We start from the raw sequence: 26458 nt of genomic DNA, 5'->3' as shown, positions 1-26458 counted from the left end.
AATTTTAACAGTCAGTCCACACAAAGGAAAATCTAGTGGTCAATGAATATATGAAAAGCTGCTCAATTTCATTTCTAATCAAAGAAATTAAAACAAAAAGCATCAGAAGTATATATCCCAACCTAAACTATGGGCTTTAGTTAATAATCATGTATCATTTTGGGTTCATCAATTGTAACTTATGTATCATACCAATGCAAGACATTAGGGGAAACTGTGAGGGGACAGAAAGAAAGAGTAGGTGGAAACTGCATTTTCTGTTTGATTTTTTTTTTTTTTTGTAGTTGTAGATGGACAGAATGCCTTTATTTTTTATTTTTCTGTGGTGCAATGGATTGAACCCAGTGCCTCACACGAGCTAGGCAAGCGCTCTGCCACTGAGCTACAGCCCCAGCCCTCTGTTTGATTTTTCTGTAAACTTAAAATGGTTCTAAGAAACAGTCTATTAATTAAATATATACACTCATGATGATATATCACTATATACACATTAGATTGATTTTTTTTAAAATTAAGGATTGGGATTTGAAGTGTTGGCAAGAATGTGGGCAAGTGAACTCTCCTAAGCTATTAGCAGAAGTGAAACTTGATGTGATTATCTTGGAAAACTCTTAGCATGTAAAATAGTTAAAGGCAGCAGTGTGTCCTCTCCTAAATCTGTGGCAACAGAAATGCACATACCAGTGCACCCGAGCTCATGTATGAGAATGTTTGTTCAGGCATCCCTTGGAAAAACCCAAACTGGAAAAGCCCAAAGGGGCCCAACATTAGTAATTCAAACATGCATTATTTTTTTTTTTATTAGGGAAACAGAAGCCATAAGTCACTGGCTTATTCAAAGTCACACAGATGTTTAACCCTGCCTACAGGGCTGCAGCAGTCAGGTTCCCTACGAATTCCACTGAAGGCTGGAATTCAGACAGACTAATTCTTAACCACTGCATGACCTCCTTAACTCCTCATCGAAGACCTACGTGAGGTAGAATAACACCTTCCATAATGTTCCTACAATAGATACATTGGCATGTTTTGGAGGGCTTTTTAGATTGCACTATAAATGTGAAGTTGGTAGAAGGTAGCGCTATTCATCAGACTACATCACTCCACTGCTTAAAACCCTCTAATTGTTTCCACATTGCCTGAGAACACCTGACGTCAGTATGGCCTGTAATGCCGTAAAGAATCTAACCCGCTCCACATCTTCAAATTTCACCTGCTACCACAGTTACCCTTGCTCATAATGGACAAACTTCCCAGAATGCTAAACTTGTTTCTATCTCAGGCCCTTTGCACTTGCTCTTACCTGCCTGGACTACTTTAACCTGTCTTCACCAAGCTTGCTCCTTCAAACCATTCAGGTCTCACCTCACATATCTCTTCTAAGATATACTTTCCCCACCGAAATACTTTTATAATGACCCTGTCACCCCCATTCCTTAATAATGCTTTATTAAATTAGTCTTTTTTTATTTACTTCATAGTACACTTGTCTCTATTTAAGTTGTTTCATTAATTTGTGCATTGTTTGTCTTCACTATGAACGTGTAAACTCCAGGAGTTGAGGAACTTCTGCCAATCTTATTTGTTGTGGGATTCCCAGAACCTAGAACATGCATAACATACAAAGGTGCCCCAATAAATGTTTATTAAAACTGAAAGTGAATTGAAGACAATGTGATCTTTACTGTGTTGTTTGTTTGTTCGTTTCTTTTATAGTGGTAGGGGCATAACTCAGGGCCTCATGCATGCTAGGCAAGTGCTCTACCACTGACCAACATTCCCAGCCCTTCTGGGTTTTTTGTTTTGTTTTGTTTTGTTTTGTTTTGAGACAAGGTCTCAATATGTATCCCTTGGCCTTGAACTTGTGATCCTCCTGCCTCAGCCTCTAGAGTACCTGACATTACAGGCCTGTGCCACTGTACCATGCTATGTGTTGCTTTTAATTTATCTACAGGGTGGCTACTCACAGATCCCCAGTTTTACAACAGCCTAAGTCCCTTGTCTCATTAAAGAGAGTGTGGGGTGATATATGCTACAGTGACCATTTGATGCTGGAATTCAAGCAAAGGTGAGGCTCAGAGAAATATTGGTAAACTGAGAATAAAGTTCTGCCTGCACTCGCCAGCTAATGGATAATATTCCTGAGCAGAATTCAGCAACTTGCCTAGAAGTTTGCAGCATTTCAGAGCAACTCACTGGAGAGTTATCAAAAATGTGTCAAGTGCCTTGATCCCTTAGGATTAGAGAAGCAAATAAACAGTCGTCTTGCCTGCATGCGTGCCAGGCGTCGCTAATGTCAGTGCCCTTCCATAAGGAGTGTGCATGTAAGTTTCCAGCTGCCAAATCATATTGATTGCCACAGACTGAGGCCACGGGATTCTTATAAATATTAACTTGGCAGAGGATCAGGAATTTCCTGACTTTATATCAACGAGACCTTCATCTGTCCAAAGAAGTTAGCAGTCTGTTTTCTCTTCTCTCTTCACCAAAGATTGAAAAGATGATCAACAAGGATCATCAAAGCTGGCAGGAAACGTGTGATTAATTCATTATCAAAACTACAGTCTGACATCAGGATCAGATGGTTCCTGTTTGGTGATAAGTACACCTTGTCAAAACAGACAGGCACTTAGTTCATCTCTCTCTGGTAAATACTCAAAAGCAGCCCCACAACATGAAAACAAATGGACATTAAAGAAAATAAAGTGACGTTCTCTTTGCATATAACAAGTCTTATTATATTACATCAGGAAGATGGATTTCTCATATAATAAGAAATTCAACCATATCTCTTTTACCTTATTTTCCTTTTACATTGAATATGCAGTACTAAAGTGGGAGGTCCTTGATTAACATCACCATTTAAATGTAGCCATGTTTTATTTGGGGAAAAAATTAGGAGGCAACTCACTTAGGAAAGAAAAGAAAACTCACAAATTAGTGTAATGCCATTTAATCCATAGTTGCTATTCCAATCCCGCTCAGAATTATAAAAGGTCCCTACAAAAATCCCATTCATTTGCCAAAGTCCTCTCTCTTAATGGCTCTTTGCTTTCACTGTGGGGACACACAGCATGATGCAGCACAGGAGTGATTTCACACAGTGAGGGTAGGGAGGAAAGGGAAAGTCCAGCAAGGCTAGAACATGGTGCCTCGGGAGGTGGGGGTTCTAAATATATCTAAATAAAGAGACATGGACAGATGCATCTTAGCCAATGACCTGAAAAAGGGTCAGGTGGGTAAAGACAGGTGTGCCTGTTCACAATATAGATGCTTCTCTATTTACCAGGAGTCAACATATATCCAGATAAACTCAACAGAAAGTTGAAAGTGTGAATTGTAGAGTTGAAGCACCTGCCTAGCATGCACAAGAACCCAGGTTCTATCCTCAGAACAACAACAACAAAAAAGAAGGAGGAGGAGGAGGAGGAGGAGGAGGAAGGGAGGAAGGAAGGAAGGAAGGAAGGAAGAAAGAAAGAAAGAAAGACCATAAATCAAAAATGCATTTATCCAGGCATAGTGGCACATGCCTGTAAACCCAGCAACTCAGGAGATTGAGGCAGGAGGATCATAAGTTCCAGAGCAGCCTCAGCAACTTAGCAAGATTCTTCCCTCTCTCCCCCCGAAAAAAAAAAAAAAATCAGAAGGGCTGGGGATGTACTTCAGTGGTAAAGCACCCCTGGGTTCAGTGGGGAGTACTACACTGAAGAGTACCACAAACACAAACACACAACATAAAAATGCATTTATAACACACCTAACCTACCAAACATCATAGCTGCTTAGCCTAGCCTACCTTGAATGCGCTCAGAATACATACATTAGCCTACAGTTAGGCAAAGCCTATTTTATAACAAGGTGCTCAAAATAATGAAGTGTGTGTGTGTACACACAGATACGGGCATTTTGCAAACACAATGGGATGCAAACCCATAAAACACAATATCCCAAAACACAGATAACATAATACATTGGGGAGCATGAGTTGTCCCCTCCGGTGATCACATAACCAACTCAGAGCTTTGGCTTTCTGCCACTGCTCAGCATCACAAGAGTATCTAACTGACATTGCTAGCTCAGAAAAAGACCAAAATTTGAAATTCAAACTACAATATCTTCTGAATGCATATGGCTGCCGCATCACCTTACAGCTGAAAATCTTAAGTTGATCATGGTCACAAATTGGGGACCCATTGTAATTGGGGAGGACAAGTTCACAATAAAATTGAGAAGAGACTGGGAAAAAAGATGCTGTGGGTGGAGTCTACAATTGTCCCCATTCAAATTTGTTGTCCCCACTAGGGCTTGGGCAACTGTGAGGGGAAGGAACCAGGAGCCTGAGAAGAGGATATGGAGGAAGATGAGCGAGCTTCCGTACCAGAAGGCTGGAAGCTAGGGAGGAAGGTGACAGAAAGCCAAAGGACTCCATTTTATTTCTCCTTTGAGAAGTCTGTGAGAAATCTGAGCACAAGGAAGAAATGTTGAGGGAAAGAACCTGTGACCTTATTCAGATGTAGAATGATGAGGAAATGGAGTTACTCTTGTACTTCCCCATGCATGATTCATTCTCAGCTTCAACTCCTTCTGGCACTAAGTATCCCCAATTTCACCTCCCGTCTCTGTCCTGTATGTGCACAAACCAAGCACGGTCCTAACAGCTCAAGTGCAGGCAGCTTTAACAGTTTCTTTTTTTCTGCTTCAAATCTTTGGCCTTCAAACTAGACAGCCAGAATCATCATGACAAAACCAAACAAAGAACAAAAAATATGTCCCCACAAGAAGTCACTGATAATTGACTGTAGCAGTCAATCTTGTGCAATTCGTTGCTAAAAAAAAAAAAAGAAAGAAAGAAAGAAAAGAAGCCCTTAACAAATGTACCTTTCCTTATCACCTGTCCCCTGGTTCATCAAGCTCTCTAACACTAAAAAATAAAAACACTTTGTAACCCCCACTCTGAGCCTGCACATAATCAAACATAGTAATTCAAGAAAGAAAAGAATAACTTATGTTATTATAAAGTAGATACCTCTTATTTTCACAAAAGTAGTAATGAGCTCCAGGAAAAGATTTCTCCCACCTTTTTTTTCAAAATGGTACATGGGAAATCTGGACTGCTTTGTAAGCTGAGATAAAAACTTGTTAGGAGCCTTAAACTCTTTGGGAAATTGCAAAATACACAGTTTCACGGAACAGGCAGGAAATACCGTACCCTTTGCAGTTGAAATTAATTGAGGAGACCAGCCAGAACTTTGGTGAATGAACAAACTCAAAGGAGATTTCTTTGCACTAAAAATAGATGTGGAGAAAAAGATGAGCAAGAAAGACACATGCTGAGGCCTATCATGTTTCCATAGTCTTATCTACTTCCAAGGAACTCTTTCTGCCTCACCTGGCACAGGAAAAGGTGGCACCTGGCCTCAAGGGCTGGTGCATCCATGGATGGCCTCAACGTGCAAAAGGTGACACAGAAAGGTATTAAGTCCCAAATCAAGAAGTATGAGGCTGTGCTACCAGAGCCACGGGAGTTGCCATCACCCTCAGAGGTGATGCAGCTTGATTCTGAGTCTCAAACACTTTCCATTACGCATGTGATATATTCTAACTAACTGCAGGAAAAGGAGAAGATAGAGCAAAAGGACAATTAAAATCATCTGTATCCTGTGACCCGAACAAGCACTGTTTTTATTTGGAAGAAATACTTTGAAGATATATATTTGCAGCCCCGGGAAATGAACCCAGGGCCTGAAGCATTAAATTACAACTTTTGGAAATAAAAATGTGACTTCATATGCATTACAATGGCCACTATAAAAATTAAATAGATGTTGGCAAGGAAGTGGAGAAATTGGAAACTTTGGTGAAAATGTCAAATGGTGCAGACTCTGTGGAAAACAGTATGGAGGTTACTCAGAATATTAAAGAATAAAATTGCCATATGATCAAAGCAATTCCACTGTCAAGTGTATACATCCAAAATAATTGGAAGTTGGAACTCAAACAGTTATCTATACACCTAAGTTCACAGCAGCATTATTTACAATAGCCAAAAAGTCGAAGAATACAAACATGCATTGACGGAGGAACAAAATGTGTTACACACACAAAATGGAATCTTATGCAGCCTTAGAAAGGAAGGAGAATCCAACACATGCTACAAATAAGTGAAACCTGACAACATTATGCTAAGTGAGAGAAAGCTAGCCATAAAAAGACAGCCGTTGCATGGATCCAATTATATGAAGTATCTAGAATAGTCAAATTCATAAAGGCAGAAAGTGAAATGGTGGTTGCCAGAGCTGGAGTTAAGAGTTTGGTGGGTACAGAGTTTCTGTCTGGGAAGATGGCAAGGACCTAGAGATGGATGCTGATGCACAACAATGTGAATGTACTAGTGACATATTAAGAAAAATATACATCATCTCTGCCCTGGTTTTCTGGTTCACTGCTCCTAAAACCCTTGGAATTTTAAGAAAACCTAAGGTCTTGAAAGCCATCGGGATCTTTTTGCATGCTAATGAGATGACTGACGGCTGGGGGCTCCTGGAGACCCTTAGAATGGGGGCTGTTTGCCAGGAGGGTTGGAACTTGAGGTACTATCCCACCCCCAACTTCCTGAGAAGGGCTTAATCACCAAGGACAAGTGATTTAATCAATCACACCTAAGTAAGTATGCCTTCATAAAAAACTTAAAAGCACAGGGTTCAGAGAGCTTCCAAATTGGTGGTGTAAGAATACAACCATAGGCCAGGAGGTGGTGCAACCCCAAAACTGCATGGGAGGAAAGCTTCTGCACTTGGGGTTCCTTCAACCTCACTCTATGTATCCTTTAATATATCCTTTGCAGTAAATTGGTAATATAATAAGGAAACTTTTCCTGAGTTCTGTGGGCTTTTCTAGCATAGGACTGAACTCAGAGGTGGGGGTGGGGAACCTCTGATTTACAACCAATCAGGTCAAAGTATAAGTGACATCATAGACTTTCCATGAGCCTCTGAAGTGAGGAAGTCTCTGGACTGGACCCTTAGCCTGTGGATATCTCCGGGTACATAGTGTCAGAACTGAGTTAAATTGTAGGACACCCAGTCACTGGACACAGAGAATTGGAGAATGGCTTAGTTTGGAAAGAGAACTCCACACATCTAGCATTGTAAGTGAAATATTAGGAGTAGACTATAGAGGTATACACTTTGTTTTTCCTTTTTAGTACTTAATGACACAGAATTGTACACATAAAAATGGTTGAAATGGGCCAGGCAGGGTAGTGCATGCCTGTGATCCCAGCGACTCAGGAGGCTGAGGCAGGAGGATGTGGCTCAGTAGTTAAACCTGTCCCTGGGTTCAATCCCCAGTACAAAAAAAAAAAAAAGATTAAAATGGGAAATTTTGAAATCTACATTTTACTACAATAAAAAAAAAAGCTTATCATACTATCCATAATTTGCTCTTCTCACTTAATATGATACCCTGGATGTATTTTCATTAATGTTTTTTTTTACTCTGTCTGATAATTATAATAGTTGCATAGCATTTGATTGTATGAATATGCTCTAATTGATTTTACCACCTCCTCTATTGTTGGACAATTAGGTTTCCTCTGACTCCTCTCTCCCTAAAATTTAATCACATGATATATCAGGTCACACTACATTCTTTTTTTTTTTTTCCTAGAGAGAGAGAGAGAGAGAGAGAGAGAAACTTTTTTGTAGATGGACACAACACAATGCCTTTATTCTTAAAAGGTGGTGATGAGAATCGAACCCGGGTCCCACTGGGCTAGGTGAGCGCTCTACCGCTAAGCCACAATCCCAGCCCCACACACTACATTCTTAATAGTCCTTCCTTTGGATTTACTATGGTCATTCACAAATGTTCTGAAAATCTGACACTGAAATCAGAGAATGTCATATTTTCTTACCACTAAAAATATTTATTAACCACTAGTATTTGGAATGTATTAATAATTAACAACAACACACATAATGATTAATACTGAATATTAAATATTTATAAAACGCTGGTGCACTTTGAAACTTACTGTCAAGGAGGAAAAGTTAGATGTGTTCCTAATATAACATGATTCAATGGGTAATATTCAAAGTAATTAACAAGAAGTTGACAGAGGCACTGAGCCCTCGGGGCCAGGCCTGTTGAACAACAGGCTGGAAGGACCAGTGGACACCAGCTATTAGCTCTGAAGGGCACCACAGAAACTGTTCAATGCAGGAGTACGTGGTCAATTGGGAATTCTAAGGGAAGTTTCCAGAGATGACTTGTCTTTTGTTGGTTAACCAACAGAGGAAAGGCATATTTGGGAAACGCAGAGTCCAACTGGCTGTGTTGGAATCTGATTTGTCTCCTCTGAAACTCATGTTAAATGTAATGGCTATTGTGAGGTATTAAGGGGGTGGGAACTTAATCCGACTATGGTATCCAGAGGTGGGGCCTTGGGGGACACTTAGGATTAGGTAGTCATCAGAGTGCACCCTCCATGATTGAATGGTGGCTTTAGGAGAGAGGGGAGGGGGCACAGAACACGCATGTTCAATCCCCGTCTCTTGCCATATGATGCCCTTCACTGCCTCAGGACTGTGCCAGCAGATACATCACTAGATGCATCTCTTTGACCATGGACCAGAACGATGAGCCAAAATTTTCCACCTCTCCTCATAACTTACCCAGTGTGTAGTGTTGTGTTGTTAGTAACCAGAAACAGACAAAGACAGACTGGTTAAGTGTGATATCCCCATGAAAAACCTCTAAGTAGAGAGTCCAGCAGCTCTACTGGATAGATTGGACTAGAGCCCAGGAGAGAGATCTGGTGTCCAGATGCTACAGTTTTAACGTGGTTTGTCCTCTAAACGGTTCATGTGCTGGAGCTGGGTCTTCAATGTGATGGTGCTAGAAGAGGATGCTTTAAGAGGCGGTGCCTAGTGGAAGATAGGGGCACCCCCTTGGAAGGGATTAGTGCTCATGTCATGAGTTAGTCTTACGGGACTGTATCAGTTACCAAGAGGGCAGGTTGTTATAAGTCAAGGCCACCCCTTGTACTTGGCTTCTTTTGCTTTCTTCCCCTTCCACTTCTCTGTGATGTTGTAACATAGCCAGAGGTGTGCATATCAGACCCCAGTGCAGTGCTGTTTGGCCTTTCCAGCCCCAGAATCATGAGTCAAATAAACATTTTCCTTTATAACCATCCAATCTCAGTTATTTTGTTACAGCAACATAAAATGGACTAAGACATCCAATGAATACTTGAATGCTGGGACAAACAGTTGACCACCGAAATCCTAGAAGAGTAGGCCATCTCAGACTTCTATGAACAGATTCCGATTCAGCAGGTTTGGAAGGAGCTGGAAATTCATACTTCTGACAGACTCAAGAGTGAAGCCGATGCTGATCTAGGGACCACTATTTGAATAACACATTGCTCTGAAGGTTGGTGTAAAAGAAGGGAGACTTCTCTTTTAGGAAAATAGAAGATTTCAAAGAAATTTAGAAGCATGGCCAAAAAATTAAGAAGAGGTCCAGGAGAGCATGGTGTCATCAAAGACAGAGAAACAACACCATCAACCAGGTAGTACCTTAAGAAGAGCAGCGCTATGCCTCTCATAATCAGCTCACGCTGCTACACCAAAAAACCATAGGCTGGTGGCTTATAAAACAGACATTTACCCTGTGACAGTTCTGGAGACTGGACACCTGAGATCCAGTACTAGCAAGGGGAGGTTCTAGTGAGTGCCTTCCTCCTGGCTGATGGTTGCTTCCCTTCCCAGTGGGTGCTCACGTGCCCTTCCTCCATGGGTGCACTTGGTTAGTGGAGAGAGATTTCCCTAAGACCACTTAGGACTGTTGGAACTCCCAAGTCTCTCCAGTGGCCAGTCCCCCAAATCAGGGATGTTGATTTGCCAAAATTAATGAGCTCCAGGTACACATTTGAAGAAGGTCCTGAAACAAAAACCCATGCCACAAGCATTCATCTCCTTAATATCCTCTCATTTGCTTGGGGGTAAGTGCCAGAAAGCTCCAGTCCCTGCCGGCCACCTGCTCTTTCTCTCACACCACTGATTAATTTTGCCTCCTTTTCAGACACAGCAGAAGTCCCATTTGTTGAAACGAAAGATAAGTGCAGCCACCAATGGTTCTTATCCCTGTTTTCCCACAAGAAGCTCAAAGAAAAAGGCATACAGTTTCCGGTTTCCAAGGTCCAGGCTCTCAGGCTTGTTATTATAGTGATCTCATCAGAGTCACACTGCACAGAGCCCTGCTGGAGCAGGACACTGGAAAACCAGGCCTGAAAGGCACTTCCTGAGTGAAGCCCCCTGGGGACCTGGGGCTGGTTCATGCTCACCAGCCCCCACCCAGCCCCCCCTGCAGGGAGTCCGCTGCCTGCAGCCCTCTCAACCACACTAGGCCATCCTGAGCTGACCACACTAAGTCACCACAGTAGTAACACGAGGGAGAAAATGGGATTTTTTTCACGACAAAGTTTTTGTTTTCAATTGAACAGCAAAACTAGAAAAAAAAAAAAAAACAGGTGCTGCTGTGAAGAGCCAATAATACTTAATAATTATGGTTATTTGTCAAATCAGGGCAACAGACCAAGTAGATTTTCAAAAATAAGCTACCTCTTCTTATAATTATAGTAATCTTGTCTATCCAGAAATCATTAATCCAGAAATATTCTCCATGTGGAAAACGTCTCAGCACCAACAAAACCAAAATCTGTTCAATTTATTCAGAGATCAGGAGCACACCAATGTGTCTGATTAATTTACTTTTACCTGGAGATGCATTTTTTAAAAAATATTTTGCTTTTTGGTTGGAGTTGGACACAATACCTTTATTTTAATGTGGTGCTGAAGATTAAACCCAGGACCTTGCATGTGCTAGGTGAGCACTCTACCACTGAACCACAACTCCAGCCCCCTGGAGATACATTTAATATAATTATTCTAATATAATAGAGATAATTGTAGTTTACTTGTTTTCTAAGGCAGCAGCAGATTAGATCATGAACTCCAGGACAGGGATTTTAGTCGATTTTGATTACTGACGAACTCCTAGCACCAAGAAAAAACAAAAGTATCTGCTGTGAAGTGTCTGTTGGAGCTGGAGAACATCATGCTAAGCAAAATAAACCAATCCCCCCACCCAAAAAAAGGCTGAATGTTTTCTCTGATATGTGGATGCCAATTCACAATAAGGGAGGGGGCTAGGAAAAAATAGAGGTACTTTAGATTAGGCAGAGGGGAGTGAAAGGAGGGAGGGGGTATGGGTATAGGAAAGATACTAGAATGAATCAGTCATTATTACCCTATGAGCATATAACTACAGACTGGTGTGATTCTACATCATGTACAACCAGAAGAATGAGAGGTTATACTCCATTTAGTATAATGTGTCAAAATTCTGCTGTCATGTATAACAAATTAGGACAATTTTTTTTTAAAAAAAGGAACAGTTTACAAACGTTATGCCAAGAAAGTTTGTAGACAATTCTTGAAATATGCAATTTACCAAAACTAGAAGAAATGAAATAAGACCTGAATAACTTTTTTAAAAATGTATCTGCTGAAAGGTGAGAGAATGGGTCAATCCTTCCCATGTGGCTACAGTCCAACGCGTCCCCCCCACCATCAGGCAATAGCTCAGCTACTTCATACTTGAGCCCCCCAGGGTGTTTGATTGCATCTCCTGCTTTCAGTGCTGTAACAGACCATTAACTTGCACTTGTTTGCTCACATAACAGATTTTTTGCAAAATGTAAATATTCACTCTGTGATCTTGCTTCCATGGGTTATTTGATTCACGCCCTATTTTTAACTAGTTTCCTACCAGGTAAAGGGCACATTATTTGGATCTGATTGAGTCCCCTGTTATTAGGGCAAATTGGTAGAATTAGCTGAAAAGTGAAATTTTAGCTGTGTACCTGTGTTTCTTTCTTTGCTCTGCCTACACTGAACTCCATCTGGACCAGAACAGAGTGCAGTGTCTGAGTGATTGTTTTTTAATATGCCTGGCCTATTTTAGGCACTCAATGGCATTCTAGTTTTCAATTTGAATTACAACACCTCCTTTTGGATTAATATTCTGGTTAAGTTAACAAGAGTTTTGTGGCCATCCTGATACTTCCAGCAAAGGCTAGGAATCCAGTAAATCCATAGGAAGGAGGTGATCCAAGAAAAATCCAGATGCTTAGGAACCATGTTTGTTTACTTAATTCAAAAGGAAAATGGCTGAGTTGTAAAGGGTGGAGGACAAAATAGAAATGTACATTCTTACAATCTAGAATACCAACTTCATTGAATACAAGACTGTCATTTAGCTTTGAAGTCAAGAAGTTCCTGTCTGGGCACCTCTGAGAAGTTTTGACTCCCTGGCTGGCAACTTTCTGATCCTTTGTATTTATACAGTGCTTCACAGTTCACAGAGCAATTTATCAGGCTGTGGTCATTGTTCAAATGACCCCTTAATGGACCGACTGTCATATTCCCACAGTCCTAAAATAACCTAAATTGTAAGTTACTCCATTGACTTAACAACTTTTTGATAAAAAAGGAAAATTAAGAAACACTTTATTGATACATACCTAATGCCAATCACATTTTATTTCAGAAACATTAAAATGAGAAAGGAAAAGGGGGGGGGCACACCTTAGGCGAAAAACTGAGACTAGACATCTAACCTTGAATCGACCTGCCCAAAGCCACTCAAACAAGTTACCTGCAGAATTAGGTATCTTCACTCCTTTCGTGCAAAGTAGCTGGGCACCAACAAGACCAGACATCAAAGAAAAGATGACGGGCCTCCCCAAGACCTCTCCACTACTGAGGAACCCTGTTCTCTGCTTGGGAAGTCAGAGCAGTGCAGGCAGAAAACCAGAGGGTACAAATAGCTCTCCTATGCCAAAAGGGTGGACTGTGAGGCCATGCTGGTTCCTCGCTGCTAAACTTGGGAGTTCCCTGGTCCCCAGAGCTGGCATGCCACAAGTCTCACCCAGGTAGGTGCCACAGAGGACAAGGCACTCCCGCCCCCCAGCAGCTGTTCTGCCTGGCTGGACGCTGGCACAGCTAGCTTCCTTAGGTGATTTGAACAGGCAGAGACAATTTCCTGGAGGCACACCCACTGAACTGTTCTCAGTTAAAGTAGGGGAAGTAGAATACTCTTTTATTTTCTTAGTGATAATTTTAAAAATTCAAATCTGGAAAAAAGAACCCAAGCAAAGCAAATTAAGAATATGCAATTTATGCCTAGGAAGATTGAAATCCAGGCTTTCCCATTGATTTGCTTTGTGACCCAGCATAAGGGCCTCCTGGGTCTCCAATTTGGGCTTACACATCACAGGGCTGCTCTGGGGCCCTCCCTCAAATGATACAGTTGCCACAGCCCTCTATCCACCTTCCCCACGACTACTGGCCTTGCTTTGTGGCCCCTGTGGCTGGGAGCATCCTGGGCAGGTGGGCCTTTCCTTTTTCCTATTGTCATACCTAACATATAAGGTGACTAAAATATTAATAGGTGTTACTTTGTACACATTATGGTCACAACTGTAATTTTTAAAAATCTATTTAAGAATAATGGTAGTTCATCCCTCTGATTTTCTATTGCCAATAGCTTCACCTTCGATACATCTTGGTGGGGGGCGAGTATAGAAAGCACTGGTATTTTAGGAATTGTCCAAAGAATTCCCTGGGGCATCAAGTCACATGAATGAAAATCTTTTCATCTCCAGTACAACTCTAAAACAAATATCCTATATTCATACTGTGTCAGCAAAACCCTAGTATCTCCCATGTCATGCTTCCTATCAATTTATTCCAAAATATTTAAGAGTGTAGCAGGGGTCCTGCTGTGAGGACCAGAACTGTGAATGGAAAGCAGATGTGTCCCAAGATAGGCCTACAGGGAGTCTATGTGACCACAGGATCAGAAATCTCATAAGAAGTAACTCACACAAAGGGAGGAAGGATTAAGATGTAAAAGTTTAGTTTCTTCTCAAGACTTGATGGATTAAGGGGGAGGAGTTGATATGGGCTGGGTCCCTTCAAAATCTAGTACAGACTAAATCATATAAAAACTATTTTTATTGTAGTTATAACGGAGCTCTGGGGGAAAATAGGTTATATAATATGAAAACAATTCAGATTTTCTAAGAATACTTTATGATCCCAGTCACATAAAGCATTATGGATAGACAAAATTCATAATCCCAAGCTAACCCTATAAGTGTGTTCTTTTTACCATTCAAAGAGCTTCCATGGATTAATCAGGCAATTTGTATTTTCCAAAGTTCAAAGCCTTGTACCCAGGAGTTCTCCTTCAGGGAATCTATCATAAAAACATAAACCAAAATATGGAAGAAGCTCCTGTCACAAGGATGTCAGAAACAAGGCAATTTGCAACATCAAAAAAATAATGTCGCCTAATTCCAAACTTCATACCTCACTGATGGGTCCCATGGTCACAATGCCTCAATACAATAAAAATTCAGGTTTGACTTCTTCATGAGGTTCAAAAATAAGACAGGAAATTAATAAGCATTTGAAAAATCCCTCTTCTATTTCAAAAGCAGAAAAATGCAAAAATCTCATATTTGGGAACAAAGAAACTATGGCAAGAAAAGCATTAAGTGATTTAAAAGCAAATACACACTTAGATTTTGTAAATCCCCTGTGCAGCGAACTGGTGAACAAGACAATCAGAAGCAGAAAAAAAAGAGCAATTATCTGAGGTCCTATGTACAGATGCCACTATGCTGTCACACAAGGCAAGAAAACAGGACCCCTGGATAAAACTAAGTTCACACCTGTTCTCTGCCCCTACCCTACCCTAGTGATTCATGTTCTCAGCTTAACTGGCATTTAGAATATAGAAAATAAAGCATTTAGCAAAGAATCTTAAGTATAGTTATGGCTCTACACATGCTGAGTGAGTAATGAAGAGTATGCAGGCAAGCCTGTAGCCGAGTGCCTGCAACAACTAAGTGCTCAGGAAGAGGAAGTGGAAGTGGTGTTGCTATTATTGTTGTTGTTGTTGTCGTTAAATGAATAATTCACATTTATATTCTTACTTAGAGTTTATGTAAAACACTTTCAATTTCTGCAACAATTCCAGAAAACTGAGGGTCACAGAAGCTGGGACTTTGTCCAAGTTCATGCTGCTCACAAATGCTGAAGCTGGGAATTGACTGCCATCCGAGGCTCTTTCCCCTCCACAAGGCTTCCTGAATGTCATAATAATGTCCTCTTGTCCCCTCTCTCTTAGACTTTGCAGCTGATTCTCAACATCCCACCCACTCAAAATGGATAATCAAGAATTATGGAGCTGGGTGCTGTGGTGCACACCTGCAGTCTCAGCAGCTCGAGAGCCTGAGGCAGGAGGATCACAAGTTCAAAACCAACCTCAGGAAAAACAAGGTGCTAAGCAACTTCAGTGAGACTCTGTCTGTAAATAAAATACAAAATAGGGCTCAGTGATTGAGTGCCCCTGAGTTCAATTCTCAGTACCTCCAAAAATAAAAATATAAAATTAAAAACAAACAAAAAAAAGAATTATGGTAATCCTGGTCCCCTTGTAGGTGGATGAGCTGATTTAAGGAAAAAGCAATTGCCCAATTCTTACCAATGATTTGAGGAACAGTTGTCTTCCATTGAGCTTCCAGGAAAGGCTTCCTCACTGCCGAGGAGACATGACACAGTGTGCTCTCCCTGTCCACTCTACGTTTCCTAGCTCAGTGTGACCCTTCACACTGGGGGACCCATCTTGAAACTATGAGGAGGATCAGGTTGAGAAACCAACCAACAAATGGCAGGACCAGGGCAAGAGATCACAGAGAGGCAAAGCTAAAGCCCAGTCATTCATTCTGCTTCTGGACTTTCTATTACATGGAGAAATACTTTCCTGACTATGGAAGCCAGTCCAAGGTCAGGGGCAGTTGGGATATCCCCAAATATCCTCACTGATGCATTTTCCACTCATGCCACTTATGTATCAGACCCGGTACACATACAATCCCCTTCCTTGGTAGCTCTGTATCTTCCCACGCTGGGCTTTCTAAGCTCATGTCGGATCTCATTCCGATTTCCTGGAATCCTACATGGGCAGAGCAGAGGAGATGATGGCTTGTGCAGCTGTAGGGTCAGCACACTTGCTGGTTTCCCATCGCCTGGCTAACTCTAGAAGCAGGGGACACCACACTGAATTCCACCCAAGCTTCCGGCTCATCCTGTATGACCCCGACCCCCTCAAGTCATAACAAAGCTCCACATCTGGAGGCCTGATGGTCTTCAGCTGCCTCTCTCTCTCAGCCTGAAGAGTGTTCTGTTGCACAGAATCAGGAGAAAAGGCAGCGGGGAGGAAGGAAGGGGAGGGGATTTCATTTGATCACGTCTGTGGTCTTTTCCTTCCTAAATAACAATGATGGGCCACGAGATAGATCTCGGGAGTGTTTCTCCAGGAGTATTCCCTCTTCTCTTTTCTGCAACTTGAATCTAGACTTTTCCCTGAGTTCTCCACTCAGTTACCTGTGAAATCTGTTTGTTTTGCTGATTCATACTTCAAGTTCTTTTCCAAAAATCATAGGGCAAAGCTCATCAGCTGCTCTTTGACAATGTATTATTGAGTCCATCAAGCACTTTTTACTGACTGCCAGTAAATCAGCTAATCTAAACTTCCCCAGACCCATACACACTTGAGTTAGAGTTTTCTAAAGTTTAAACCAGCCCTTAGGGTCACCAGGCACTATCTTCCAATGGCAGGCAGAGCACAGTGGAGATTATCTCATGGCCCATCAGGTCACCTGCAACCCGTCAGCCATGCCATCCCCAAACCACACCATCAACCTATCACGACACATGCCAGTCTTCACTTCTGAAACCTAGGGTTGTTGTGAAAATAAAGTACCCCTCTCTAAGCCTGACTTTCTCTCCTCCACAAGTCTCCAATTCTTTAACTCCTACTGCACCTGGCTTTCAACCTCCTTGAGATGCGCCCTTGCTGCTCCATCTTCTCTAATCCTATCACCCGGCTCTCTTGTCTTTCTCCTTGGAGGTGAGAGCTCATCAGTCATCACTTCAATTGCTCCCTTGCTGGCATCTCTACTCCACACTATCAATCCCTAATTCCACATCAACCCAAACATCCAAAAATTTCCACTCCTGTAACTGGTAAAGCAAGTTTGGCTAGAGGAAACCTCCCGACCTTGCAGATTATGAATTCCAACAAAAATAAGTTCTGGGTGTGACTGGGCAGCAATATGTTGTACCTGCTGCTTGCCCGTTGGTTATTTGAAGTCCTAAGCACCCTGTGTACTTGTCGATTTCAGCAGCATAGCAAGATGGTCAGTGGCTCCATGACCTGGTTCTGACACTCAGTAGCCGTATAACCTCAGGCAAGTTGCTTAATCTCTCTGTATTTTAGATAATAATTCCATCTTTACAGGACTGGTCAGGACTTCGAAAGTGTTCAAAACACACTAGTTACTATTTTACAGACAGAACCTCAAGCCTTTGGGATTCTTCTCCATTTCTTTTCCTTCAGTTTATCCCTCTAGGTTATTCATATCCACCTACATTCTTATTTCTTTTCTTCCAGCCTCAAAAAAAAATGACATGCCCTTTTGTATTTAGTTTCTCCAGGAGTATTCCCTCTTCTCTTTGCTACGTCTTGAATCTAGACTTTTCCCTGGGTCCTCCTTAGCCTAGAAATTTACCCAAGTGTCTTTCTTCTTAAAAGCAGGAGGAAGAATGTGAAGGAGAGAAGACAAGAAAAGAGCAGAGAAGAACCCCCCCACCCCCCACTGCCACAGCCTCACCACCTTTTCCGGCTGTCACCCATTTCTTTCTTCTCTTCACAAACCCAGCCTCTTCAGGACCTGTCTACACCATTTCCTCACCCCTAGTCCTCCCTGTGCCACCTCAGTGGAATGGAATTTGCCTCCTGCCTCCCTCAGGCACCACTCAAGATGTTTTTGACATTATCACCAATGACTCCTCATTTCCTGTGGTTACTCTGTCACCCTTCATTAACTGACCCTTCTGTAGCACTTGGCAAGTTCACCTTGCTCTCATTATCAGAACTGTTCTTCCCTGCATCTCCATGAGGGGAGTGCTGCGGACCTCTTGTTCTTACTTCCCTCGTGTTAGATTCTTTCCCTCTGACTATACGATGTATCATTTATTCATTTATTCAATAAACATGTTGAACACTTACCGTATGACAGGCACTGTCTTAGTCTGTTTTCTGTTACTAAAAACACAATACTATAGACTATGGGTAAGTTATAAAGAAAAGATGTATTTTGGCTCACAATTCTGGACCAAAGTCAAGGGCCTGTATCTGGTGATAGCCATCTTGCTGTCAGAGTCCTGGGGCCACACAGGGCATCTTGTGGGAGAGACAGAAAATATGCAAGAGATCTAGCTAAACTGGCTTTTTTAGAGCAGGCCCACTCTTGAGATAACTCATTCATCCATTAATCCATTCATAGCATGAATGGATTAATCTGTTCCTGAGGGCAAAACCCTAATCGCCTTTTTTAAACGTCGCATGTGGGCCAACCTCTTTTATATCTCATAGTAGGGATTTAGTTTCCACATGAGTCTCAGAGTAGACAAACCTTCTCCAAACCATAGCAGGTACTATGATGGCTGCTGGGGTCAGTTAAGCAGGAACAGCTGAAATGCCACTCAAGAGGACACTGTTCACAGCGCAGAAACACACAGACCTATAAATGGCACTCTCAGAAGGTGCACAGTGGCAGTAACACTGTGAATAAGACACAGACCCTGCCCTTACAGTTGGCCCAGTGAAAAAGACCATCACATAGGCAGACAATTAGAGTATAAAAAGAAAGGTGCAAGTGTGTCAGTCTCCATTGCTGTGACCAAAATACCTGACAAGAACAACTTTGAGGAGGACTCAGTCCACGGATGGCCAACTCCATTTCTCGGAGCCCAAGGGTAGGCAGAGCATCATGGTGAAAGGGTATATGGAGGAAAGCTGCTCAGCTCACGGCAGCAAGGACAAAATATAACCCCAAGGACACCCCCTCAGTGACCTACTTCTTCCAGCCACTCCCCACCTGTCTACAGTTACCACTCAACACCTATTCAAATTATTAATCCAGAAAATGGATTAATCTACTGATCTGGTTACAGCTTTCCTAATCTAATCCCTTCACCTCTGAATATTCCTGCATTTTCTAACACATGAGCTTTGGGGGAACACCTCATATTCAAACCATAGGACCAAGACATACCTTGGGTACCGCATGAGCACAGCCTGGTTATTCTTCATAATTCTTTTTTAAAAACATTTATTTTTTTAGCTGTAGATGGAAACAACACAATGCCTTTATTTTTATGTGGTGCTGAGGATCGAACCCGGGTCCTGCCCATGCTAGGAGAGCGCTCTACCACTGAGCCACAATCCCAGCCCCTCTCCTCAATTCTTTAACTTGTTTTATACCTTTCTTTCACTTTCCCCCAGGTAATTATACTCAGACATGTGATTTCAACTGATTCTATTAGCAGATGATGTCAAAATTTGGATTTCTTGCCTAGAATATCAAACTGCCTATCAGATATCCCCTACAGAATACCAGGCATCAAGAATATAACTATAGGGCTGGGGATGTGGCTCAAGCGGTAGCTCGCTCACCTGGCATGCGTGCGGCCCGGGTTCAATCCTCAGCACCACATACAAACAAAGATGTTGTGTCCGATGAAAACTAGAAAATAAATATTAAAAAAATTTTCTCTCTCTCTCTCCCTCTTACACTCTCTCTTTAAAAAAATATATAACTATAAATAAAAGTCTTACCTGGAGGCACTAACTTTATTTCCCACCTGCATTCTGTCAACAGACCCTTAGTTCATCCCTTTCTGGGGCCTTTCTTCAGACTTCCTTTAGGAATTATCTGAAACGCAGCTGATTTAATCATGAAACTTCCCACTGCCTCCCAACTCTTGCTGTGTAGAAGCTGCCAAAGCAATATTGAAAGTTCTCAGTGTAATACACAAGGTCCTAAAAGCTCCAGCTCCTGCCTGTCCCCTGGTGTCATCTATCACCGGAGCTATATTCCCTGCATGTCAACCCGAGCAGCGCCGGGAAGAACCTGATGTGCTTTCAACCCCAGTGCACTTCTCCACCTCTGAGTACCTGTACATGTCGCTCTTATTGCCAGAATGTTCACCACAGGAACATTCTTTAACAGCCTGACCAACCTAGGCAGACTGAATTGCCTCTGGCTCTGACCTCCAGAGCAGGTGGTCACAAGACTCCTCACAGTGCTGTGATTCTCTGGACAGGCACCTGCCCTCTCTGAGAGGTGGACAACCTCTGAGTAAAGGGCCCATCTATTATCTGCAGGCCGTCAGCACCCGGCACAGCACCTAGCATGTGGTGACACACAGTAAACACCTGCCTGGTGAAGAGGTAAACTCACTGAGTTATTTTAACATTGTTTAATCACAGCATTTTTACTAGAGACTTTAAAGGTAAATAATTTTATTTCATTGAATTCAAATGTCTCTTCTGCAGTTTCTGCTTAAAACGACTAAAAAATAAATTGAAACTTCGCCATAACATAGCCTGCATTTATAGTCAACTAGCTATTGTAGCATGAAAGAATTTATAAAGAAAGCAGACTATACCAGGAAGATTCTGAAAAGCAAACTTGAGCACATTAGCTCCTTAGAATTGTTTGAATTTTGTTTTCAGTACTGGGAATCAAACCCTTGCATATGCTACACAAGCATTTTTTGCCACTGAACTGGATCCCAGGCCACCACCACCGCTACCCTTTTTTTTTGGAGACAGGGTCTGTGTTGCCCATGCTGGCCTTGAACTTGGAATCCTCAGTTCTCAGCCTCATCTGAAACTTTAATGACACCTTCATATCTAATAAAATTAGATTTTAGAGTTCACTGAATTATATATTATATAATATATATAATATACAAATATGTACTTTTTAAATTTTGAAGATAAAGAAGTAAAAAGAAAGTAAGAAATGTGTAGGTCTTTATCTTTGACATAATGACCAATCCCTTTATCATTGGAACACTCTAATAAGTAAAATAACAAGTATCATATTTATGAACATTTATTTATTCTTTACCTGAGTACTTTAGCTTTTTCTAAGAGTGTTTATGAGTTCTTAAATTTAGTTAATATACTGTTGCCTAGTGATCCTTGTCACTAAATTTGCCAGATAGCTGGCCAGCATTGAGGGTAGGTTATGGGTCAATGAAGCACAGATTCATGTGGAACCAAGACTTAGCCCTGGGACCTTGTGGGGTCACAAACAGAAACCAGCAGACAACATTTTAGTTCCACCAGGGAGAACTGAAACCTGGGGGTGATCTCTTTAGTTTGAAAGTTAAGAAACTATACACTGGGGATGGAACCCAGAAGTGCTCTACCACCAAGTTACACCTTCAGTCCTTTTTATGTTTTTATTTAGAGACAGGGTCTCACTAAATTTCCCAGGCTGGCCTCAAACTTGTGATCCTCCTGCTTCAGCCTCCTGAATGGCTGAGATTTCGGCATGCACCACTGAGATCAGTCACAATATTTATTAAAACATTTTTGTGTTAAAGAACACCACAGTGACTGAATGGCAAATCCATAAAGTAACCTTACAAATTAATCCTCTTGTTCTACATTTCAATATGCATACATAAGGGGCCCTACAAATGTGTGCAGGATAGAGGGTTTTCAAAGAAAGGAGCAATGTCCTAGCCCTCTGCTCTGACTCCATCTGGCTACCCTCCACCCTGATCACACACATAAACACTCTTTTGACAGTTAGGCAGATGCATGTGGTAAAAAATATAAAATTAAAACATGAAAACAGAGCTTCATTGACCAAATGTGTGCTGGGTTCATGTGAGTATAGAGAAGGGTGTCGGGTCCAACAGGCCAGATTTTGTCTTTGACCCGTCTTCACCTTTCTCTATTAACACCCTTCAGGAAGGAAGACATATGACTTGAGCTGAGTCTCTATACAAATAATTTCCAATCTACATTTCTTTCTCTGAATCAATCTAACTGCTCACTTGGCTCCCTCCCACCACAAGCACCAAAATCTATAAAGTAAATAAGACCAAAGTCTCACTGTGCTTTTTCAATACAAAGGCACAACAGTGGCTACAGATAATTAGCGGCTGCCAGGACATGAACCAAATTCAGCAGGGGCGAGGGAATCAAGAGATTTAGAAACACGGAGCCCAGTTGTAACAAATTTGTCTCAGCCAAGAAATCCAAAATCTTACTTGGAAACCCATGATGTCAAATCCAGAGCACCTGCTCACATTGCAGGGGGGCCCCCACCAGAGAGAAGCCCTAAGCTGGAAGCTGAAGCTCTCCTCCCACCTTCCCATTGTCCCTGTGTCCTGTAACAGCCTCTGAAAAGCTCCTTGAAACTCCTAGAAGTCTATGAGTCAAGATCCATGAAGACACCACTGTCTTTAAAAAAAAAAAAAATGCTACTTTTTTAGTTATACATGACAATAGGATTCATTTTGATATAATTATAAAAGCATGGAATATAATTTGTCCTAATTTGTCCCCAGATCTTTCCCTCCCCCTCCCTTTCTCCCTCCCCCTGTTCCCTTCCCTCTGCTCTACAGATCTGCTATTTACTTATAGTGTTTTTTTTTTAATTAGAAGGCTCCACCTTTTAACAAAAAAAAAAATTAACAGTCAAAGCACGATTTGAGAAAGCCAACTGATAAAAGTGAGACGCTTCTTGATAGGTTTCTCCTGGTTCCATGTCAATCACTTTAACACATCTTCTCACAGATGATAAATACTAATGACAGAGAACAACCTAAAATCAATCAGACTTCGTTAAAGTCACACAAGACAAGGTTAAAGCTTCTTTCTTACATAATAGCCCTCTTTAATATCTTTCTGCGTAAAAATCTTTAGACTCTGAAAATCCATTTTGATACAATTAAATAAAATGAAAGCAGTCTGATCATTAAGGTTGACCATTCAATTCAGGGAAACACATCTGTGTTAGTTTAAAGGAAACAGATTGTTGTTATAGAGTAAAAGGTCAAATTATTGTCCTCAGAAATATACCTGTATGATAGCACCAAGAACACACCCAAAAAAAAGTTGGTCAATTAATTTGTTGGTTGACTCTAATTATTCCAATTTGGTGATGCCCTATGGTCTGAATGTGGTTTGTCCCCCAGAGGTTCACTGTTGGAAGCTCCGTCCTCCATGTGGCAATGTTAAAAGTTGGTGAGAGCTTTAAGAGGTAGGGCCTAATGACATGTGGTTGTCATTGGGAGCATCACCCTTGGAAGTGATTAAGACTGGTCTCCCAGAGTGAGTTAATTTCTGATAGAGTGGATTGGTTAAAAAGGACAAGACTGAATCTTCCTCTGGTTTTGTCTCTCCATGTGATCTTTCCCTCTAGTACACATTCCCACCATGATACCACCCACCACGATGACACACAGCCAAGGCGGCCCTCACTAGAAGCCAGAGAGAGGATGGGACCTCCAAAACTATGAAATAAATGAACCTCTTTTCCTTAAAAAGTTCTCACCTTCAGGAATTTTGTTACAACAATAGGAAACAGACCAATAAGGTTGATTTAATTGTTTTGATACTGTATACTTAGTAAATTCCACAGGGTATAAAAAAATCAGTAAAAATTAATTTAACCATTGGGAAAAATTTCCCCTATACTGAATGGGCACCATATAGAGTAAATACAAACAAACAGTGAAAATAAGAAAAAGTATCATTTTTTTCATCAGATATTAAAATATTATGTAACAATTTTTTTTCAATAAAAATTTTTTTCTGAAGAAGCATAAAATTACTAAGTATCTCTCAACCTTGAACATACGTGAGCTTCACTAGGGAGTTTTAAAAAATACAGATGCCCTGATCTTATCTCAAACCTACAGAACCAGAATTTTGGGGAGTGAGCTTTGGCACTAGTATATTTTTCTTTCCCAGGTGATTCTAAGGAGTATCCAGCATTGAGAACCATTGAGTCAGCTGATTTCTGGCTACTAAGTTATCAGGTGTCCATATGAACAAACCACATCTTTTTGATACCAGTTATTCCTTTGAGTTTGAACTACTCCCATTCATAGCTATTTAATAATGAGAGTTAAGCTTGGTTCGGGATACCTTTCTGACTGACCCATATCTGACTGAAGAAGCAACACTATTCTTTATTAAAGCAGATTTAACTTGATTGTGAGGGAGGATTTTTGGGGGATTTTTGGTGGTTCCTCCATGGGACATAATGTGGCTGTTTTGAAGTTACAGATTTCAGAGAACTGAAATTGCTATTTCAAGAAATACAGCTGGTTTCAATAGATAAATATGAGCTCATTTCTATGGAAAGTATTTCACCAAGCAAAGCAGAGTTACAAAAACAATACCAGTTTGTCCCCAAAATAAGGAATTACACTCATCGTTTGTAATATGTCAAATAAACCACAAGATGGTGAATCGTGCTCAGGACTATTTTGAAAAATTATATTCTACAAGTTATTGGGGTGATAAATTTGAAGTATTGGTGGAGTTAACATCTTATGTCACTACTCTGTTGACATATACAAACCAGGCAGTTGTAACAAGAGTTTGGAGGGGAGAGTGCTGCTGATTTTTACAGGGATTTGGAAACCTGAAAACTAAGTTCAAGTCTCCTCCATAAGCTTAAGTGACTAATTCTATATTTCCCAAGAGGCTCATAAACAAGAATTTCTAGCCAGATGCAGAGAGATGAGCCATTTTCAAGATATACTGGAAACTGAAGCAATCGAAGTCACTCAAACAGAATTGAAAGTTGATCAATATATTTCAAACATTTTATTTCAACTTTAGTCAGATAAATGAACATAAATGCATCCACGAATCTTTGGATATTGAGTTACAGTTGGAGTTCTGAGTTGCCTTTATTGGTTAAACCACACCCATGATTTTTTTTTTTTAAAGAGAGAGTGAGAGAGGAGAGAGAGAGAGAATTTTTTTAATATTTATTTTTTAGTTCTCGGTGGACACAACATCTTTGTTGGTATGTGGTGCTGAGGATCGAACCCAGGCCGCACGCATGCCAGGCGAGCGCGCTACCGCTTGAGCCACATCCCCAGCCCGACACACCCATGATTTCTTACTCTCATTTCTTAAAACAGGACTGTAAAGATAGATATAAAATGCTTGAGTGCAAAATCTTTCTTGATTTTTACTGTCCTTTCCCAACCCTTTATAGCTGTGTATTCTATAACTAAGAGTAGTAGTTTGTTCATGTGGCTTTTTAAAAAGCCTTATAGTCTTTTTCAGTTGAGATAAAATTCACCTAACATAAACGTTGACAATTCAATCATTTTAAAGTGTACAATTCAGTGATTTTGTATACTCACAATGTTCTGCAACCATCACCACTATCTGGTTCCAGAAAACAACCATCATCACATGCATAAAAAAAAAAAAAAGAACGTTTTGCCATTATCTGTCATTCCCACTTCCCCCTATCTCCCTCCATCTCCTGGCAACCACTAATTCATATTTTATCTCTTTGGATTTGCCTTTTCTGGACATTTCATATAAATGGAATCATACCATATGTGGTCTTTTTGTATCTGGCTTCTTTCATTTAATGTTTTCAAGGTTCATCCGTGGCACAGCATGTATTGATTTTTTTAAAAAATGTGGCTTACATTCATGGGCTGCTACAGTTTGGATGTTGCATGTCTCACAAATTTCCAAGTGTTAAAGATTTGGCCCTCACGGTAGTGCTATTGGGAGGCAGTAAAACCTTTGAGAAGTGGGTGGGGCCTTATGGGATGTCCTTAGGTAATGAGGGGTATGTCTTTGAAGAAGATTGTCTGACTCCACCCATCCTTTCTTTTTCTTTTTGCTTTCTGGCCATAAGGTGGAAGTTTTCTCCACCATGCACAACCCACCATTGCTATGCAGCACTCCCACCAGAAGGGCAAAGCAGCAGGTTTGCCCAATATTGGACTGGAACCTCCAAAACCATGAGCCAAAATAAACCTTTTCTCTAGAAAAGCTAATTATCTCAAGTATTTCATTATAGCAACCAGGAACTGACTAACAAACACAAGGGCCCATATGGCAAATTGACTCAGCTTTCATAGACACAAACTCGTTGTTGGCATTCACGTTAAATTAATTTGTGAAATATTTAATTACACTGAAAAATTACGACTGGCATAAACAAGTCTGTGACCAAACAGCACCCTAAGTGCATTCCTGAGCTGTAAAGAGAAAACTATGCAAATTTATTGTGATTGCTATTGCTACAATGATCTCTGTACTCTGAGCAACAATCAGTATATTTCAGAGGAGAAGGGAAACATTGGTCAGACAATTGAGTTGTTTGGGTATTGATCAGTGGTCCACTACCCAGGACAGAGGAGGAGGTGTGCAGAAGGATGCAGAGCGATAAGTATCTACT

General features: G+C 41.0%; 1 protein-coding gene and 1 long non-coding RNA gene across 8 annotated transcripts in view; one reads left to right on the top strand and one right to left on the bottom strand.

Moving 5' to 3' along the window:
• The window catches only part of LOC144375076 (uncharacterized), a 36096-nt gene extending 17875 nt beyond the window's left edge, over positions 1-18221 (top strand). Inside the window, exons 4-5 of the long non-coding RNA XR_013434474.1 lie at positions 15265-15416; positions 17734-18221. This is a non-coding gene — a long non-coding RNA (uncharacterized LOC144375076). The remainder of the gene's footprint in view (positions 1-15264; positions 15417-17733) is intronic.
• The window catches only part of Slc16a12 (solute carrier family 16 member 12), an 81039-nt gene that overhangs the window by 50484 nt on the left and 4097 nt on the right, over positions 1-26458 (bottom strand). The window contains exon 2 of one of the 7 annotated variants that reach the window (XM_078038487.1): positions 25401-25425. The exons of 5 other annotated variants lie outside the window; for them this stretch is intronic. The gene's annotated coding sequence lies outside the window, so the exon portion shown is untranslated. Of the gene's footprint in view, positions 1-17815; positions 17841-25400; positions 25426-26458 lie in introns of those variants that run through there. One more of the 7 variants, XM_078038492.1, reaches the window with a different exon arrangement.

This window comes from Ictidomys tridecemlineatus, chromosome 1, assembly GCF_052094955.1.
Source record: "Ictidomys tridecemlineatus isolate mIctTri1 chromosome 1, mIctTri1.hap1, whole genome shotgun sequence".
Classification (NCBI taxonomy): domain Eukaryota; kingdom Metazoa; phylum Chordata; class Mammalia; order Rodentia; family Sciuridae; genus Ictidomys; species Ictidomys tridecemlineatus.
The sequence above is the reverse complement of the archived record's forward strand: the minus strand, read 5'-3'. Positions and strand labels throughout refer to the sequence as shown.